General features: G+C 46.2%; 1 protein-coding gene across 42 annotated transcripts in view; it reads left to right on the top strand.

Annotated features, from left to right (window-relative positions):
- Positions 1–22,013, top strand: part of NRXN3 (neurexin 3) — a 2,596,979-nt gene that overhangs the window by 388,468 nt on the left and 2,186,498 nt on the right. The window lies entirely within an intron of this gene.

Below are 22,013 nucleotides of genomic sequence, written 5' to 3'. Positions count from 1 at the left end.
GTTAGAAATAGAAGTACAGTGAAGTCACCCTGACGAAGAGGACCTGTGACTTAAAATACTACTCAAAGACATATTAAGTGTTAACCAGAACCTGTTTTTCTCTCACCTTATCCAAAGCTATGTATATGTGAGTTTAACAAGGAACTGTGTTTCTTCTTTGACATTTATAAATGGGGGGGAAAAGAATCTCGATCTACAATAACATTGCTGCTCTTTGAAGTGAGAATACATTCTACAAAGAAGAGCTTTTCTGTTATTTGAACTTTGGTTAATAGAACTTTCTTTTGGCACATTGTAGGAGCCAAGAACTGAATTGAGACTTGATTGCTAACCCAGATTTCCATGTTTCTTTTTGTTGAACATTGGAACTGAACTTAAAACCTGGGGTAGGGAAGTTCAGCCAGGTTACACAGAGAGACTGCAAATATATTAGAAGTATAACTGTTGATGTTTTTGTGAATTGCTATCTTTTTCTTTGTGTGTTTTATGTTACGCGTGAGGGCCAGATATCCTGTGTTAGAGGGTTTTCTTTTAGTGTTGATAGGCAGGGAAATCCTCGTTAGGGTAGGGATAGTGAGGCGTTTGATTAAACGTATGATTTAATAAAATGTAGTATTTTGAAAAATCATCCAAAAGTTGTCCGCCTCACATTTCTGACCCCTCACATCCTGCAGCTACCTGCTGCCCTCATTATAAGAAGTAAGGGGGCTGGGCTGCTTCCCAACCCCCTGTGACGCACTTCTAGAGACGAATGCCTCCCGCCCACTTCTCCAGCAGCCCATCAGACCTCTGGGGCCTCGGTGCGCATTACGCTCTTTGTCTAAAGTAATGGTCCATTTAAGAACCTTAGTTATGGACAAGGGACATTTTGTTCTGAGAGCACAGAGAAAAACTAGTTGCTGCCCAAATCTGTCTTCTTTGAAGACAATTAAAATATGATGACAAAAAAAGAGTTGTGCACTAGCTCGATAGTATTCATATGTCCACATTTGGTGTGTTGAATTCATTTTTGTTGGGGGGAGACTGTCACATTTCACTCGCATCATATAACGCATGCCTTTGTCAAATGATGCAAAAGGTTACCATTTCACACTTATCTTTTGTTATGATGAAGTCTTGAAAGACACTTTTCAAGTCATTTTTTATGATTTTGTGGAATTGCATTCTGGTATTTGTAGTCTTCAAGGTGGGGTGAAAATAATGCAACATTTGTACTATTTTTGTATGACATATTTATATAAGGATTCCTATATTGTTGGAATACTTTAAATGAAGTGTGTACTTTTGAAGTCTGATTTATAAAACAGAGTATTGTTTAAAGCCAATGTTGTGTTGAGGAGGGGAAAGGATCAAAGGACACATTTGTTTTGAAGATTTACCAGGTCCATGGAGGTGGCAAGAGAGGTTGCTGAAGTGAAGATGTTCTACCTGGCCCTGTGCTGATTTTCAGGGTCCAAGTTGAGAGTACATGTGGGTTGACTGCATCCGCCAACCTTTTTCACAGTACTGACTCCATCGCCCTCGGGTGTTTTTGAGGGCAACATACAAAAAAGCTTGTTTGCTTAAGTTTTTCGCCTACCAGGATTTGAACCCACTAACACACAGAACCACTTGAAAGTGTCTTCACAGCATACGTATTGTATTGGTATTTTGCTTTACATAGAATATTTCAATATAGATTTTTAGGTTAAAAGGTGTACCCCCTTTATACTTTGCTAGCAGTGTTCTGGAAAAATCTCCTCGAGCTGTTTTATTTCCAGGTATTGATCATTAATTTTGTATAAAACCATGCTCATTTCTATTTAGAATGTGTTTGAAAATGTAGGAAAGGCTATTTGAATTAAATTTGCATATTTTACATTCAGTGCCTGTGCGCATGTTAATAATCCCCCACACTTTTTTCGTGTCTTGAGCCCTATTGATGACATTTGAAGACCTGCAGAATTGCTTACTCTGACTGCCTCTGTACCTTTACGGTAAATAGGCTTTGTTACAATTGCACTATCCTGCGGAAAAAGCACTTGCCCTGTCTGGCCCATGACCAATCCCTGCCTTTACTTTCTTGGAACGTGCAGTCACATTAGGTATGTTTAGATTACTTACCAGTAATCTTCATTACTCTGTGTCCTGACCTTCCTCGTCACAGTACTTTCTTTTGAGGTACCCATCTCAACAAATTCACCTGACTTGATCGGCTATTCCAACATACTCCTCAATCGTGATATTGCTACAAACGAATGTTACCTCTGATATTAAACTTTGGTTTATTCGATCCCCGCGGATATTAATGAAACATTTTGTGACATACTTTTCTGCAATGGAAATAAAGGAGCCCTTCACAACGTTTGCCGCTTAGGGCCCCGCAAATCCTAGGGCCGGCCCTGGATTTAGCATTATGCCGCTGCAAACTAGTTTACTCCTCTAAAGCTGAAAAACACGGGCCTTTAAGAGGTGTAAATACAAACCCAAAGCTGCTGCCGCTTTTTATGGATTCTGGAGAAAAAACTGCAACAGCAATAAGCATAATACTGTGACGGTTTTGCGTCCAGCTTCTTAGCTCACCATAATATTCAAGTAATCTGCGAATTTGTAAATTCTGTGTAACTTACTGCAGGGCTTCTGGCTAACTAGCTGAACTGGTAGGACAGCAGTAGGCGAAAGAAAGGCGCACTGCACTGCCCTCTGGCGATTAGGATAGGTAATGCAGGATGCCTAACTGGCAACAGCTCTACCGTGGACACAAAAGGCAGTGTTAAGGTTTGGCAGCAGGGCTCTGCTTCATCTCATGCATGGGATAAGAGGCCTCAGGCTTCTCTCAAACGTGTAGGCTAATGGAAGGCTGTGAGAGTCCTTATATATGCCTGCTGCCGCTACTGCCAGCAAGAAGCGTACAACCCTGTGTAAAGATTTTTTTCTACCTACCTAATTTTTCAACAGAAGACATTTAGGGCCTAATTCACAAAAGTGTTTTATAACGACACAATCCCATTGGAAAATGCTCCGCGAATCAGGCCCTTACACTCGCTGTGGCCAACTAGGATGGTCTTGTAACGTCTATGTGGCAATTGGTGAAGGTCATGGTTTGTTTTGGCGTTTGATAAAGCACTCACACGCTGCCCTCTGGCTGCTTCGGAGCGCTTTCTGAAACTGGAGTATGCTGCATTACTAGAAAGCGGCATTTAAAAAAATAATGATCTACAAGAAAATTTAAAGATGGCAGTTACCGAAGTGAAGTAGGTGTTATAGAACTCCCCCTTTTGCTCTTTTCTCTCTCGGGAGGATAGCTCAGGGGCAACGCGCTCGCCTTGGAAGCAAGACGATGCGGAGCAACAAAGGTTCGATCCCTGGGTCCGCACTTTCAAACCTCTTGGTATTTAGCGCATTATAAATAACCAATTATATTAATAATTTGAAAAATGTTGAAATGCTTACCCCTCTTAAGCTGAGACGTTTTCTCCTTTGCTCAAAGCTTTACTGAGCAGCTCTGCTGTCAGTGCAGAAAAACGAGTGAGGCATATGCCCTCCCTGCCACCCCCCAGGGTATGTAAGATCGCTTTAGCGATAATTGACTCCATGTTATTCCATCAAAAAATCCAATTTCCAAAGGAATGTTTTTTTAGGATCTGGACATATTTCACAAGCTCAAAATAGACAAATCACCCCATTAAATGCAAACAAAAAACAAGCGGGACCCCGGCCTGACACACGCGCATGAGCATTTCCTATTGGCTGCAGTCACAGCCTCTACTTCCTGATAGGTCTGGAGTCAGAGATGATCATTTGGTGATTTATATGCCGCTTCTAAGCGCTGTAATGATTGGTGTTATTAGCCACAGTGCTCCCTTTATCGACCTCCGTAAGGGTGAAGGCCTAAGCTCATGCGCGAGACAAGCCCGTTGCGCTTGAACTATCCATCCTGTCGGACTGGCCTTTTCAAAAATTAGGGTATTGCTGATAAGATAGTGCCTAAAAAGGGTTTAGGCCTGTTGACCTCTCAGAGGGACCAGACTGTTGAGAATATTTTCTAGAAGCTTTCATCTGTGGTTGGAGTACATTTAGGGCCTGATTCATGGAGCATTTTCCTATGGGATCGCGCCATTATAAAACTCTTTGTGAATCAGGCCTTTAGTTGGGGAGTCATTTATCCGTTGCATCGCAGGACATTGTGACCAGGACCACTGTCAGGAACTTTTTGGTTTCAGTTTGTCTCCTTAAATGAGCAAGGGTATGCCCAGACGAATGTCCCTTACATAGGGAACATGGCAGAAACATGTCTCGGGTGAGGTGCTCCATTGCAGAGGGGAAAAGGCATTGCAGTTTGGGCTGGACTGCTCCAGTTGGTGGCAGGAACAAGGCAGATTTGCCTACAGATGGAAGTGTTATGCCATGGCACAGAATAAAGAAGAACTGGATGTTGCCAAGGGCAATGGCAATGACTAGGCTCCATTCAGAATCCCTGAATCCACACATTTACTTATTATTCTAGTTTTCCTTGCTTTACCAAAGAAACCCTTTTTACACTTTATGGAGTGTGATATGGAGCCACAAGAACACTTTCAGAATCCACTCACTCACTTTTAGGTGTTGCCAAGAATATTAGAAAATCTTCGATCAGTGATCACAAAAATGAATTCCCTTTAAATATTCTCACTTGTGTGGCCCCTTTTATTCACTGAGGGCATGGACTGGTTATCACTGGGGTGTGGATTGAATGACTGATGGCTACCAAGCTACTGGTATTATGATGAGTAAGTAGGGGTGTGGATAGCTTTGGGTGCCAATCACTGTTGCGTGAGATCACTGGTCTCGAACCCTAGCAAGAAGATATCGCTGTACCTTAGTTTTGGGCAATGGGTGCTGAATGTAATGCCAATATATTCCTGGAGCTCTTTGACAAAGTTCTGAGCATTGCTTTATAAATGCAGTACAGTAATGCTTCCGTGCTTGCTTGCTGTGCCGGGAGACCCAAGCTGAACTTGAGTATGCCAAATGAGGCCGAAACATGTTGGTGGTTGCTCAGAGTCTGGTGTAGACAATATGTGGCCTAGCTGTGCAGGCTGTAATGCCCATTTAGAGATGGTACAAAGTGGTGATGTTCACTAAAAAAGTGTTCACAAAATGATAGGTCAGGATGCTACGTCCGGGGTCTCCCTTGCCCACGTTTTACGCATGGGACAAGGTGGGACTCTTGAGCACAGCACACTCCTGGGATCCTCCGACATGAGGTTACAGTTCCTTTTCTCAATATCAGGTCCTTCTGTGTCCAAGTCTCTTTCATGCAAAGTCTCTTGCTTTAGAGGGTCTGATACTTCAAAACAACAAAACAAAAGTTCCTTCTATTTTTCTTTCCATCAGGCAATTACTCTTCACCCTTGGATCCCCTTCAGCCGAGCTCCGATCTTTCTCTCAATGTTAGCCTCCCTCCGTCGAGCTCAGACTAACCAGTCTCAACTTCAGCCTCTGTCGGGTTCAGACCAACCACTCACTGTGGACATCCCTCAGTCGTGTTCACACTTGTCATCACAATGTTCACGGGTGTATTACTGCTCAGCCTAATTCACATGTATCCCTCAGCCGTGTTCACATTTGCCAAAATATCCAGTTCAGTTAGCTTTACAACAAAGCAGGATTCACTATCCCTTAGCTTTCTGCTGGCATCCCTCCGTCGGGTTCACTTTGCCATTTTAGCACAGTTCAACAGAGTCATTTTAGACCCCTTAGGTTCTTCCCTTACCTAAGGCCGGGTCGGGTCTTAGCCCCCAGTCAGGCTTCGCACAGTTTTATCATCACAATGAATTTGCATGGGTTACTGTTTTACCCTAATTGGCAGGCATCCTTCAGTCGTGTTCACACTTGCCCGATTTACATAGTTCTCTTTGCTTCCACTACTTGCCAAATATTTTTGACTGTACAAGGGGGTTTGGCCTCTTGGTACTTGTAGTTTCTATAACAACTGAAGACTTTCGACTATACACAGGATTTAAGATAACGTGCTGCAGGACTACTTTGGTTTCTCTTATTCAGCGCGTTCTCCTCGTTCAGGAGCAGGCCACCAGTTAGAGTCCTTCGAATGAGCGCCCACGTGACACCACACCACTCTAACTCTAATGCCAATTTTACTCACAAAAGAGCTTTTTACTTTAGTCTTCTTTCTTCATAAAATGTTGCTCTTTGCAACCTTGAGCCTAACACAGTCCGGTCTTTTATTAGCTCTTTCAGACTCACCGGCTGTTCTGAGCTCTGTTGGCATCTCTTGCCTCTGAAATCGAGGATGGTACCACAATGGCAACCGCTTATCCCCGCCCTGGCTATCAGTGCAGGAGGGTCCCATGTACCGCTGACATCCTTCACACCATTCACCAGCTGCAACTTCCGGTCTTACGTTTCCCTTCTCGGATGCTGCGTGGGTCTGAGTTGAAAATGGCAAGGGCAATTGCCTCCTTGTCTCACCACCTTTCTCCTCCGTTTGAACTGCCATCCTGGAATAGCTGCTTCCTCGTGCGTTTGGCCTTCCTCAGAGTTTGATTTCGTGCTCTGCCTTTTATCCCTACGGGTAAAGGGAAGGGAGATCTGTGTGTGTAATTATTGGCCATTGCCTGACTCTGCCTGACCCTTGTGATGGGACATGTCAGGTATATGGCTCTGGTGTTAGTCTGTTGTCTTTCATTGTAATTTATCTGTGAGAAAGTGTTTGTGACACAAAGGGGTGGGGAGTTGAGTTTCTAGATATCCTACGGGGTAGGATGGGGAAAGATGTCATAAGGAAGGGGGTAACGCATCTCGCCCTTTGGTGCCCCACTTCCAACCCCTGAAGATGCCTCATCCAGGTGATCCTACCACACTGGTACACACCCAGGAACTGGATCCAATAGTGATGGCTGTGTCCTGGCCACTGGATGACAAATCACCGGGCACTAGGGAGTGAGACATCTTCAGGTTTCTCACAATTGTCAGTGGTTATGATTCATTCAAAACTTTCAGCCTCTCTCTACTGCTTTACAAAATGACAACCCAACAGTACATTTCAGATGAAAGTGTATGCTGAAAGTGTTGGCGTCATTCATAGGGCCTGAGTGGCAGTATTTAGTGCTTTCAGAGTTCAACATGTGGCGTACATCCCCATTCCAGGGGCTGGAACGGGGGATAATGGCCCGGCAGCCCATGTTATTGGCCCGAGCGAAGCGAGGGCGGATAACGAGGGCTCCGGACCATTATCCACCATTCCAGCACCTAGAACGGGGATGAATGCTGTTAGCACCCTAGGTTGTTTAATCGTCGGTAACTCGGGGTGCTGATTTCCCTTCCTACAACGGGTTGCGAGCGGCGTTCCACTGTAGGAAGGAAAATCCTTCTCCAAGATGGCTGCCATGGAAAGGGAAGGCGGGACTCTGTACGTAGCCCCTCTTCCCTTTCCATAGCGGCCTGCAGGAGGCAAAGGGAAGGAGCGGATGCTGAAAAAAGGTAAGTAGTGATGGGGACAAAGGGTGGGGGGAAGATGGCAGCAGGTTTTGCTGGCTGTCAGGCGACTTGGAACGCAGGTTTGTACCGGCAATTCAAGCCTGTATTCCTAGCCATCTGATTAGCTGGTTCGCCCGGTCCGGGTCCTAATGAAAATGCAATTTGGTAAAAGGGCACGGTTGGGGCAAGAAGATGAATTTGAGAGTAAGAGCAAGTAATATAAAAGGCTATGGTGAGTTATTGCAGAGGGGAGGTAAATTGGTAAGTTGCAGCTACGATGCAGGGACATTTAGAGACAAAGCAAAGGAACCGAATGGAGACCACTGTAGGGGCAGCTTTTAATATGGTCTGAGAAAGCAACTTTAAAGTCAAAACTTGGAGCTTTTCATTGACCCAGGACACAGCATAGGCAAGCAGAAACATGCAAGGTCAGGATGGTAGCATGTGAAGCGGGGAGACCCACATTACATGGATGCTATAGGGTTGGACATGGGTGCGCAGGAGATCCAGATAATGTGGGAATTGTACGAGGGATTAAAGATTAAAGAGAAGTTTTTGTTCCATCTTTTTTATTCTGGGGTTTATATTTTGACCAGCGCTGGATGGCAGGGCCTGGTCGTTTTTTCTGGGCTCTGTGCTTCATTATCAACCCGTAAATTAAATAGGATATTTTGCCAATTCTTACCATCCTGCACGAACTCGAGACCTCGTTGCGAATGCGTCGCGTGGTAGAATTGGGGGCATTTGCCTCATGTTCCAAGGCAATAATGCCCCAGCATCGGTGCCTGAGTTTGACAGAAGTCCTGCTGGTAATTCCGGCAAACTCTTCATGAGTCCCAATGTCTAGCACTCAAATGCCCTTATATGTTTAATGAAGATGTGCACTGGTTTAAAGAGAGGAATTTGAGCACAGGCGACAGTTTACCGAGGTGGCTGGAGCTGTCGGCCTCCTTACCTGCTGCACTTGGTTTTTCTGGGTATCGCCCCATTATTTTGCTGCCAAAAATGCCAAATTTCGAACTCTGCATTTCAACGCATTTATATGTGGGCGTGGGTACTAAATATTATACGGGAGTATGGGGGGGGGGGGGGGGGGTTACAGGGGAGCGGTCTCCCCAGCATATAAGTGCATTGAAATGTGCGGGGGAAAAAATCTGTATTTTCGGTCGCAGGTTTTTTTTTTTTCCTCAAATATTGCATAGATCCTTTTTCAGCTCTGTTTAAGACTTCGCTCGTCCTTTTCTCTAGTCGAGGTGTCTGCCATCTGCAGCGCTCCTTATGTTTTGGACTACAACTGCCAGAATCCCTCACCATTGAATGTTTTGGCTAGGGCTGCTGGGAGTTGTTGTATCGAACACCTGGAGAATCAAAGGTTGCAGATACCTGCTCTAGTCTCTTCTGCTTCCACTCCTTCGCCCAGTGATAGTTTCTCTGCCACCAACCACCAAGTCACGTTGATCGCAGCAATGGAACTAATTTTTTTTTGTTTTGTTGCCAACGTGGGTAAATCTGCTTGCTGCTGAATTATATTTGCAAAGTAGGCTTGTTTGATATAAAACATTGTTTTGGGGAATGTTACGGCTAAGTTTGTCGGGCACAGATGGAATGCCAGAGAAGGGGCGGAAGTGGGGGTTGCTAATTAATCGGAGATTCTAACGCCTTCTAGCGCCTCCTCTGCCGCAACGTAAGAATTGCAACGTGAACAATATAATTGGTCTCATACTTAATTTCTACCGCGTTTGACTGCACGAAGTATGTACCTAATTATTAAATGCCAATAAAGATATTGTTTTTTTAAAAAAAATGTATCCCAGTAATTCTAAAGCACGTCTTGACTGTCCAACACAGGTCATGACACGCAGTATAGCTTAGTGGCAACACGCTCGTTTTAAAAGAAAGACTATGCAGAGCAACATGGGTTCGAATCCCCGTCCACTCTTAATCTTAAAAACGCAATAATAATATCAGATTTCACAGAATCACCTGCAGTATAATACTACTGTTTAATATCGTTCTTCATGCCAGCGCTGTAACAGTAGGTGTTATCACCTAATTTAATGCTACTTAATTTAACAGCATGGACGAAGGGCTGTGTTGGCCCTGGTAGGATTCAAACTATCCAGTAGGCACGAGGCGCTGAACTCACTGAGCTATCTTCCCCCTCTGTTTCCACACTTGCACCCTGATGTACCGGCCCATGGCTCTGGCTGCCTTGTGTTAGATCAGCGGTATTCAAACTGTGGGTCGCGACCCCCTAGGGGTCCGCCGGTGCATCCCTGGGGGGCCCTCAGAGCTCAGCATGAATTACAACCATTGCTGTATGGTAACAACGGTGCCGCTAAGCTACTGGCAGCGTTGCTACCGTACCGCCATAGTAAGAGTTGTGCTTGCGGGTGCCTGACAGCCCACCAGGTCTGACCTGGCAGGCCGTGCGGCACCCGCGAGCACAGTTCGTCGGATGCACCGGCACCGTTATTAACGGTGCCTGGGGATCTACCGGTACTGGCACCCACGAAAGGGCAATGATTATGTCCGCCTAACTCAGCATGACCTGGTAATTGCCCATTCGCGGGTGCAGGACGCGGATGCAACTCCAGCGGCAGCCGTGCCGGTTTTACCAGCACAGCTACCGCCAGAGTTGTAATGAAGCCCACTGTTTCAATAGTACCCAAGGGGGTGCTTTGTGTTAAAATGTAAGTAAATTGTGATATATTCAGCAACAACGGTCAACATTACTAACTGCATAGTTAAGTAACTCATCAAACTGGTCCACATTGGCCAAAATGGTGGCCCATTTTGACTGGCCCACACTAGCATTTTACATTTTTGGTACAGGCATTGCCCTATAGGCCTGTCCGAGCCTGGCGGCTCATCCATAATGGCATGGGGGCGCCCACCCAGTGGCCCCTCGCCCATTATGGAGGAGCTAAGGAGCCAGCCCAGTGAAACAGTGAGCACTCCCTCAGCTGCTTTATCCAGCTGATGGAGTGCTCCTGGGCTGGCTGAACTGTCAAAGGGAAACACTGTTTCCCTTTGACAGTTCAGTTTAGTTCCCCAGCCGCACATGCTCACTGAGCCATGCAAGTGCTGGGGCGTTTTGCTTCGCCAGCATTGCATAGCTCATTGGAAAGGCTGGCTGGGGCACTGCATGTCTGTATGTCTGAGGGGGAGCTCCTGCGCCTCCTCGCACATACGGACAGAGCAGCCTGGAGCAGGGCGTTTCAGCACCCACATGCAGGCCAATGCAGAAGGTACGTTTATGTTCATTGTTTAAATAAAAACATGTGTATGGATGCGTGTATGCTTATGTTATGAGTGAGTGTATGGTGATGGATGCTCATGTGAATGATAGAGTGATTGCTGTATGAATGTGCAGTGCCTTGCATACACACCATGATCATGTTGATTGTGTTAGGACCAGTGTGGCCCAGGGGACAGGGATGGTATCTTTTTACTGGACATCTATCATTCAAAACCCTCTGCATTGTCCACAAGGCTTTCTGGGGCCTGGGTCCAAAATACCTTCAGCTATCCCTCCGCAAATACCTCCCCTCTCGAGCTCTTCACTCCTCTACCTCCAACTCCATCAGGGTCAGTCGTTTATCAAAGAAACGAGCTGGGGGTAGATCTCTGTCTTCAGCTGGGGCCTCCCTCTGGAACAGCGCCCTGCCACTCTAAAACTTGAGGAGAACCATCTTTCTTCCTGCACTTATCAGACCTACCCTGTCTGCTGCCTTAAACGTAGCACTTGCAAATTGCTGTCTGAACTACCACTGTTTGTTGCCTTTATTATTTATTTATTGTTATTTATCTGTTTCTCCTCTGCTTCGCACTTTCCACTTCTCCCCCTTCAATGCACTTTTCCCCTCCCCTCACACTTGCGCGTTCTCAATGTCACTGGGCCTAGTAAGATCGCTGTTTTCTTCTCCTCTCTTCCCCTCCCTTGCCTTGTCGCGCTCTGAAACACTTGTGTACGAGCGCGATAGAAATAAAATATAAATATCAATATCAATGCCTGCCCCCTGGACTCCCAGCACCAATTGCAAGCTGTTTGGCTATTTACCCATTTTTTGATAAAAGTATGCTCTACAATGCAACATTTTAACCCATTATTAAAAAAAAATTCACAGGGTAAAACCCCCCCACCCCCCGGAACCCTCCCCTTATTGGTTCGAGCTCCCTCACTGTGCTCGGTCTCTATTGCATTTTTGGCGGAAATAGTTATGCCCCTCCACTTAAAAAAAAAAAATCACCAGCCGCCACTGGCCCTCAGACTGTGTTGGGAATGGGATGGGGGAACCCAGGGACTATGGTGGGAGCACAATGGGCGGGAACCATGGGATAGTGGTGGGAGAAGAGTGGGGAGAGCCCAGGGTGTATGATGGGGTGGGGAGAGACCAGCGACTGGGTAGGAGTGGGATGCGGGAGCCCAGCGACTGTGATGGGAGCAGGTGACGGCGCGCAATATATACTGTCCATTTGGCATTTCTGGGGGGTCTCGACCTGCCCAAATTTTGCTCAGGGGGGCCCCAGACAAAAAGGTTTGAAGACCACTGTGTTAGATGAAGGGCTGAGTTGACCCTGGTGGGACTCGTAGGCACCTGTGTGAGAGAGGTGCTGAACTTCACTGAGCTATCTTCCCCTCTGTTTCCACACTTTCTCCTTGATGTCCCGGCCCATGGCTCGCGCTGCCTTGTGCTAGCTTGCTGGTATTTTGGGTTGGGAGCAGTTTACATTAGTTTGTTTTTAAGGAGTGGCTCTTTGAGCTGTGAGCGGTGCCTGCATCATGTGATCTGAATGAATGGCTCAGTCAAGCATCCATTTTGTTTTTACCAGCACTTCATGGACTGGATGGTCGGCCTAGTCTCCTTGGATTTTAGGAAGTAGATTTAAGGATGCTGGCAGTGTCCATTTTTTTTCTTCCGGGAATGGATAACACATTTCTCTGCCTATGGGTCATGCTGGTCGTGTGTTTCAGGTATGGGCATCCCATTTTCAGCAGCTTTCGGGCCTGTCTTGGTTTCAAGCAGTGAAGTTCTGCTGAGTGTAATAACCAAACGCACATACCGCAAAACATCGAAAATATTACCACAGGTCCCATAACATCGCTTTTTTTTCTTTTTCCCCATTTTCCCCGTAATATATGTGGGGGGGGGCACCCCTCTCGCCCACCTCGCCCTCCGGAAACCCGCCCCGACATCGCTCTCGCCTTAAAACCCCAACCGCAGATCTATATTTTCGGTGAAATGCGATTAAAAAAAACATGTTATGATGTTTTGGTTTGACACCGTCCAAACACAACCCATGTTTGAGGAGTGTGCAAGGCGAGAGAAAGGGCAGGATGATTCACAGATTGTCTGTTCTGATGTTATGAGCACCAGGCACCGTGTGTTCTGATGTTATGACCACAACCTGGCACTGTGTGTTCTGATCTTATGTCAGCACCAGGCACCGTGTGTTCTGATGTCATGTCACCACCAGGCACCGTGTGTTCTGATGTCATGTCACCACAAGGCAGCGTGTGCTCTCATCACCAGGCACCGTGTGTTCTGATCTTATGTCAGCACCAGGCACCGTGTGTTCTGATGTCATGACACCCCCAGGTACCGTGTGTTCTGATCTTATGTCAGCACCAGGCACTGTGTTCTGATGTTATGTGGCCACCAGGCACCGTGTGTTCTGATGTTATGACCACCAGGCACTGTGTGTTCTGATGTCATGACACCCCCAGGTACCGTGTGTTCTGATCTTATGTCACCACCAGGCACTGTGTGTTCTGATCTTATGTCAGCACCAGGCACCGTGTGTTCTGATCTTATGTCACCACCAGGCACTATGTGTTCTGATCTTATGTCAGCACCAGGCACTATGTGTTCTGATCTTATGTCAGCACCAGGCACCGTGTGTTCTGATGTCATGTCACCACTAGGCAGCGTGTGCTCTCATCACCAGGCACCGTGTGTTCTGATGTTATATGACCACCAGGCACCTTGTGTTCTGATCTTATGTCACCACCAGGCGCTGTGTGTTCTGATGTCATGACACCCCCAGGTACCGTGTGTTCTGATCTTATGTCAGCACCAGGCACTGTGTGTTCTGATGTCATGACACCCCCAGGTACCGTGTGTTCTGATCTTATGTCAGCACCAGGCACTGTGTGTTCTGATGTTATGTCAGCACCAGGCACTGTGTGTTCTGATGTTATGTCAGCACCAGGCACTGTGTGTTCTGATGTTATGTCAGCACCAGGCACTGTGTGTTCTGATGTTATGTCAGCACCAGGCACTGTGTGTTCTGATGTTATGTCAGCACCAGGCACTGTGTGTTCTGATGTTATGTCAGCACCAGGCACTGTGTTCTGATGTTATGTGGCCACCAGGCACTGTGTGTTCTGAACCATGCAAGCCTATGCAAAGACCAGGTGAAGATCTTAACTATGAATAGCCTACATAGACACTACTTCTATCCGGTCTCACAGGTGTTCTCAGGTCACAAAAGAAAGGCCACGTACCCCCTACAGATCAGGGGGTAAAGAACCCCTCCCCTCCTTTCACACCCGTGAAACCTCTTTCTCTCCCGTTAACAGAAGGGCCTGCGATAGATTTGAATATCGTGCCCGCGCGCGGTCTGCGCTGTGCGCTGCATCGCGTGAATCCTGCTCACTAAACAAACTAAAATAAATGCCAAATGTCGAAGGCAAGCAGCAAGCAGAGGTAGCAGAGTTTAGAATGGCGCTCATGCCGAGTGCCCTCTCATTTATAAGACTGATAGCCTGCTGCTGTGTGCTGAAATTACCTGAGTGCACACTCCCTCTACAGTGAAACGAAACTGGTAGAATACCGCGTACCGAGGCTTAGCCAGTATTGTCTAAGAAGTGGGGCCTGAAGGTAATGTAGTTGGGCACACCGCAGCGACATTGACCCCTCTACATGCCCCCACAGCGCTGCTGAGTGGCTATTTACAGATTTTAGCTGGGCCTCCGACTCCTCTTTTTCGGGTTTCCTGCATTCGTCGTCTCTAAAAGGAGATTTCCGGCTTGGCCGTGGCGACTGCCATGACCCACCATGTTACGTGATGCAGATGTCCCTAGTGGATCTGCGCCGGGCTTGGCTCGGTCACCTTGGAGCTTAGGCTAGAAGTCTAGTGTTGCCCTGTGGCAAACGCATTCATTCATCACATAGAGTCAAAGCTAAAATCCTAAAAAGGGGGGAACCTCCATCTAAGACACACAATTAAACTGCGCTTGCAATGAAGGTGCACCACCGTTTTCATGGTGTTGAACTTGTATTACTATTTTGCAGGTGCACTTGGGCGCAAGATGCACCGCACTGTTCTTATTGTAGGAAATTTGAAAATATTTAGCAGGTGTCCCATACTATATATGGGACCAAATAATCACCAGAAAGGGTCATATGAAGTCTATCCCACCCCCAAAGGGAGTGGTCTCCGCTGTTCCATCCTGCTGGTAAGCGTGGTGTGACAACGGAGTCAGAACCAGCGACGCGTTGCAGCTTATGCGCCACAGTTTGCATCTCCTTTGGTTCTTCAAAGGGAACAACTGGCCTCAGGCTGGAGGGACTGATGGGGGATGCCCTGTCTGTGTAACTGCAGTATATGAAGTAATGAGCACAGCCCATTGTATGCCCTCATTCAGCCCTATCTCATGTCTCTTCAAGCGATAAATCCATTTCTGTTCAAGGGTGAGCAATCAATTAGCTATAGGAGGACCGTGGACATCTGGTGTAAGCTGGTCGATCACAAACCATTTGCTATGTATTATATTGGACAAACTGTCAAGGAAGCCAGAGTACAATCTGTGGCCTTTTTCCTCCATAAAGTGTTGAACTAGTGGAGCCGTTAGGATCCTGCTCCGGTGTTCCAAAATTATAACCAATACCTTTCTGTTTGTCATACCTATATATTGTAAATTGCAATCCCATAAATAACGTTTTTGGTGTTACAATTGGACATTTCTTCCGGGTCCCTTGAAATGTGTTATGGACGAAGGTCATCCGTGTGCATGCGATGCTGTGCAAATGCCGCAGGGGTGACTTACCGTCAACAGTGCCACCTCTGCTCTTAAAGCTGCTGGAATCATGTTCTGTCCTTGTTCATCCCGTGGACTACTGCACTTAGCATGAACTAATTCATCTCTGAGGTTCCTACCTCGCTTCGTGGCAAATAGGGGCAGGCGTCTGAAACAGCCTGCGCTAGCAACCAAGGGCCAGTGTTTATTCACTATTTTTTAACGCACGTGGTGTGTCTCGAAAAAGTAGTCACACGCACGCAGCCCTATCTTCTGTACTTTCTCGTGGCCATGGTGTCAAAAGTAATCTGTCTGCAAACCTGGTTCTCTTTGCCGCATGTTTAATTGCCTTCCGTGGATCGCCTCTTTCTCTGAGGTTAGATATCAGTGCGCCACTATGCCTTCGTGCTGTTGCATGCTTTATAAATGTTAATAATAAATGAATACATTAACCTGCTTGGTTTAATATTATGTCACTGTCCAATTGCATCAGGCTCTGAACAACTGGCCTACTGGCAAGTTGTCCTTCAGTGCTTGAGGATTTTGGCTTGTCTAATAGAATAGTGTGTTCCTATATTTTTATTTGTGTAACAGCTTTGTGTACAATGCCCCCACCCTGTGGCTAATCAGCAGGTCTAAAACGGCTAACTCTTGACTAAAGGTGTTGCATGTAAAACCCAGATTTGGGTTGCGCCATTGAGCCATGTGACAAATTCACTGAGATGTTCTGCTGACCTTTCCAGATGAGGAATGTCATCAATGATCCTTTGCCAAAGTCAAATGTTGCTGCCATATGGGTTGGTAGAGTATATATGGTTCTCTTCAAAGTTTGCCATATATATATATATATATTTATTTGCCAGGCTCGGGGCATCGCTGTTCCATTTCTTTGTAAGAAATATTTTTGTTGAAGCAGAAGACATTTTTACATAGACTTAGTTGTAGTAGTTACACAATGAAAGACATAGGCACAGGCTGAGGCCCCGGTCCTGCATTTAATCTCTCACCTATGATTATAATTAATTCTTTTTAGGGTATATTTGTGTACAGTGACGTTATATCGAATGTCACCAAAATCTGTGCAACATCATCAAATGGTGTGTCCTTTAAGCTGTTAATTGCATCCATCGTATCTTTGATGTATGATCTTGCCAAGTGTTGTAAGAACCCATCCACATATTGTCCCGCTGGTCCAGGATAGGTCCGCACAGGCTCACAATGGGTCTTACAGGCAGATTTGCTGTACTTTTATATATTCTCTTCAAGGCATATATCATTGGGCATCGGAAATCACTAGAGGCCAAAAAGGCTGCTTCTTTAGCTGTCAGTATAGCCCCTTCTAGCCCTGTGCTACACAATGTAAGCCATTTTTCTTTTTACTTCTTGGAAGGGTCCATACTAATGCACTTGTACTGATCGGAGTTGCAAATTAGCGGACGTACCATTTTTGCATATTGGTGGCTACTCATGATCACTATTCCCCCCCCCCCCAACCCCCAATTCGCAGGCGTTATTACAATGTCTGATCTTATAGACACATTTTTTAATGATTGCTTTTCACCTCTAGCCAGATTGTTGGATTGCCCAAAATTGCCTCAATCTAAAATAACTGGCATTTCTCTCATAATAGCATTTTCAGAGCTCACTATCTCTGGTGGAATTCCTGAGTCACTAGGCATGAACATAGATTTAGGTCTACATGGCTATTGGCGGTGTCTGCCTCTGTCTCTTCTGTTTAGAAAAAAGGCCCTTAATACTACAATCCTGAAAAATCCCTTCAGTTCCATCTCTACCTTTTTAACACTGATGTATCTTGTGTAGGAGCAAATGACAGTCCCTTGCTTAAAACCTTTCTCTCCAAATCATTAAGCGATTGCCCTGATATATTGAACACTGCACTCTCTATCTCGGGTATTCCTTCCTCCTGGAGTTGAAGGTATTCAAACTCCCTTGTTCCTCGAAGGCTGTTCCCTCGAGGAGGCCTGCAGCCACATGGTTGACCTCGGCCTAAAAGAGGGGCTTGTCTTGATGAACTAGGCTGTTCTGAGAGGAGATAGAGGCTCCACAGGTGTGAAAGGAGGAGAGAGGTTCTTTACCCTCTGATCTGCATCGGGTAAGTGGCTTTTAGTTTAAGTTCTGAGAAACACCGGTGATACAGGATAGAAGTTATTTCTATGTAGGCTATTCATAGTTAAGCTCTTCACCTGGTCTTTTCATAGGTTCGCATGAGTGACAGGAACATCATACTCCGTAGTGTTTCACTGGTCTCAATGGTGGATTTGGCGATGAGCATATTTCTTCAACACAAGAATTTTGACAGGTTCGGGAAGATACAGTCTGCATATACTGTTTGGTTATGGCACTGGGTGCACAGTGGGGAGCCGCAAATGTGGTGAGGTGACAAATTGAGATCCAGTACACAACAAGTGTGGCCTGTGGGTACTCTGTTGGTGGCATGCTTGCACTAGTGGGGTGTTCTGGTGGGACAGGAGGAATGGACCGAGACACTGGTAAAGCGTGGAAAGTGTTTATGCGCATTCATTTAGGGACATAGCATGCGAAAGCTCACTTGCGTGGACCGGGATGGATTTGTTAAAAGATATCACTTTTTGGACCTCACGCTATGCATTTAGTGGTAGTTTTCTTTTTTGTCTTTTTTTGTAATTTTAACTTATTCCTTTCTAACAGAACCAATTCCTGTATGCAATTGTGTATGGTGGCCCTGATGAAGGCGAAGGTTTCCATGAAATGAAATTGACCTAGCCGAAACTGGAGTTGGCCAAGCTTTTAGCTTTTTCATGATTGGTGTTTTACCTGTTGACCTTTAGTTCTCAATCAGTGCATTGTGAATCGGGGCATTAATTTAAGCATTTAGCTATAGAAAGAAAAGCAAATGCTATCCAGGATTCATCAATGTGACTTTTTCTTAATTTGATTTTTAATTTTTCTGTTCAGCGTTTTTTGAGGTGAACGTGTGAGTATATGATTGAGAAGGGGTGAGGTATGCAAGCTGTTAGTGTTAGAGAGTAAATTGGTCATTTGAATTGCTCGTTTATATGTTGATGTGTTCATGGTTTTTGATTCATTTCATGATTACATTTTGTGTTCATGGTCTTTGATTAATTTCATGATTACATTTTTTTCCAAAATTGGTGCATAGTAGAAGACTTTGCCCAGTTGTCTTCATTTATTGCACATTCATTAATGCATTGTTATAAAAATGTTTCTTCAAAGGTCATTGCTTTTGTTGCCAGTGCTATACCTGTCAAGAACCTCTGAGTCCTTCCCAGATGAGCCGCCAAGAACACTTTCTCCCAATACTCCCGTGGAGGAACTAGATCGATCCTCCGGCAAGATGATTGGGCAAAAGACTGGTTAAGTGCACAAGCACTTCAGGACAGGAGCTGCAAAAGAATAAAAGCACAGGTGGTGAGCCAATACAAGCACAAGCACAAGTGCTGTCCTGCACCCCACCCTGAATACCCATTTACATCCTATATGGTGGCAATGAGGGTTGAGGGGAGGCAGGGAGAAGGAGAACCAACCGGTAGCTGCAAGGAAAACCAGGGTGAAGACTGGCAAGTCCGAAAACCTTTTAAAAAGAGCAAGTGGGGATGAAGCTGTACCCGGCTCTGCGCCAGGAACACCTAAAGAAGGAGGGGAAGTAAGCAGGGGTGTTGCTATGTTTTTAAAAGATCCATGTCTACGCTAAAGTTGGGACTGTCAGAACTCTAGGCTAGCTAGTCTTTTGATAGTAGTCCCTGAACTTCTATCCGGGACTACAACCAAAATACCCAGGGCTATAGGCAAAAAAAGGATTTACTTCAAAGCACTCTGCATAGTCCACAGAGCAATCCACGGCCAAGGAGCAGAATTCCTAAAAGAAGAAATCTCGATCTATAAAGCGACTCGAACCCCAAGATCCAGCAATGACGTAGGCCTTGAACCAAAGCAACATTCAAAATTAAAATACGGTGGATCAGCCTTCTTGGGCATTTCAGCAAAACTCTGGACCTCCCTCCCCAAGGAACTATGCACAACAGGAGAACTTCTGACCTTTGGGAATCTACTAAAAACCAGTCTCTTTAATTTTCCAACCTAAAATCGAAGCTCTGTCGAAGAGAAACACCCGCCGTGATACAATGAGACGCCACAAACTACGGGTACACCATGACCATCTCAACCAATATGGGCAAGCCCAACAAAAGAAAACATAATATAACTAAAAGCATATAGGGAATTGAATGCATGTTTCATTTCCTACCCGGCTTACAGTGAATGAGTTAAGCAAAAAACTTGGCAACTGCAAGTGAGGACGCTTACCGACAGGGTCAGGTGGAACCTGGGGCAGTGCCAATAGTGTGGCACAAACTGAATACCCCCCCTGCAAAATGAGTTGAGCCGGCCTCTGCGATTTGCTTCACTAATGGACTTGCACAGGCCTTTTGGGCATCTGCAGAGCCCTAGTGCCACAGGGGCTACAAGGGTGGTATTTACACCCCTGTCTGAAACCCTTGGTAAGAGGATGCAGTTGAATGGAGAAGTGTGATGAGCAGATGGTGGGGTATAAAACGTTCTTTTATAGTGTTTAAGACCCACCCTGTTCCCTGGCCCTCTCACGAGTGGACACATTTTCCTGGCACGGCCATAGCTAATGTTAGGCCTGTTAGATGGCAGTGTTGGCGGCATTGCCAGTTGCACAGCCCACTGTTTCCTTGAGTAGAGTGGGCTTCTGGGAGGACATGGACGTCCGTGTTTTATGGATGCCACCCTCGGGGTTCTAATGGACAAGCAGTGATCATCTCCTGGCCCAGCGTGGCGAGGCCTAGGCTGGTGAGCCCCAGATACTAACCTTACGCTGCCTGGGTGGCTCCGCAATAGGAGCTGCACTGGACTGAGTCGCTGGTTGAGTTTTGGAGTGTCTGGTGCACTGGGTGCAGTGCCCTGCTTGTTTCTCTCCAGGATTACATCTCAGGGGTATGTGCCCTATTTCAATAATCCGATTTAACTCCCTCTGTGTATTTTGGTTTTTCCACGTCATTTCATTTAATGTAAATTGAGATGTAGAATTTAGGCATTTAGGACAACCAGATACATGGAACAAGAATTATAAGGACTAAGACATATAGCCCACTAACCCAAAAGCTCAAATTTCTGCATACTTAACTCACACAAAAATCCACACAACCACCTTCTTGCACAGCAAACTGCACGCATTTCAACACCACACCGCAACAACAAACGAACAACACAAGTCACACCAACAGCACACAAGGACTCGCATCAATCAGATACTCGCACCCAAGCTCAGCGCACAGTGAAAACCGAACTGTAGCTGCCAACAGGACATGACAGTTCTTACCTTCCTACTCCCTCTTCATGTGACTAATCCCCCCGCCACGCCTTCTCGTTTGCAGATCCGCCTGAGCACATGGGGACCAATTCCGTTGGTGACGGTGCGCGGTACAAAATACCTTTCACATTAACTAACATATCGGATATGTTAAGGCAGCGAACTGAGCTTTCATAAACATTTAGGGCGGATTAAATTCTGCTTGCAGAGCTCTGGTAAAGGTTCAGGGGAGGAATGGTTGGGCTTTGAGGCAGCTTTAGAGCTGGTTAAGGTGTGCCTGCTAAAGACTAAGCAGAGGTAGGTGTCCCCAGCTCCAACACAGGCTTATGTCCGGGCTGCCCAGGCTTTGAAGAAGGCTCAGAGCAAGTCCGACTGGCTACGATGCAGATTTAGAATTAGTTAAGTTGGGTTCTTGCCGATTTAGGTCAGGGTTGTTGCCAGCTGTAATATCGGTTTATGGCGGCCCCGTCCACTCTTTGATGCAAGTTTAGGGCTGTCTCCTTCGTACCATGATGCAGGCCTGCAGCATGGCCAGTTCATCCTCTAAAGCCGATTGTTGCACGGCATGTTCTGGCTATGATGCAGGACTAGGGCACGGCTGCTTGAGGCTATGATACTAATGTGGATATGGCGCGTTTTGGCTATGACAGAGGTTCATGTTAAGGCTGGCTTAGGTTCTGGTGCTGATTTGGGAAGGGAGTGTTCTGGCCATGATGCAGGTTCAGGGCAAGGCCGGTTAAGTGTCTGGTACAGATGGTGGCGTGGGCATGGCGGGTTCAGCCTCCCATACACTTCAGGGAAGGGTGTTTTCCGAATAAGATGCAGGTTTAGTGCAGGGCTAGTTTAGGCTATTGTGTAGGTTTGGCCAGGGCATGTTCTGTCCATGATGCAGGTTTAGTGCAGGGCTAGTTTAGGCTATGGTGTAGGTTTGGGAAGGGCATGTTCAGTCCATGATGCAGGTTTGGTGCAGGGATAGTTTAGGCTATGGTGTAGGTTTGGGCAAGGCATGTTCAGTCCATGATGCAGGTTTGGTGCAGGGCTAGTTTAGGCTATGGCGTAGGTTTGGGCAGGGCATGTTCTGGCCATGATGCAGGTTTAGTGCAAGGGGTAGTTTAGGCCATGGTGAAGGTTTGGGCAGGGCATGTTCTGGCCATGATACAGGTTTAGTGCATGGCT

Source organism: Ambystoma mexicanum, chromosome 14 (assembly GCF_040938575.1).
Source record: "Ambystoma mexicanum isolate Mex_15411 chromosome 14, UKY_AmexF1_1, whole genome shotgun sequence".
NCBI classification, from domain to species: Eukaryota; Metazoa; Chordata; class Amphibia; order Caudata; family Ambystomatidae; genus Ambystoma; species Ambystoma mexicanum.
Note: the sequence above shows the minus strand (reverse complement) of the source record. Positions and strands in the feature narration are given on the sequence as shown.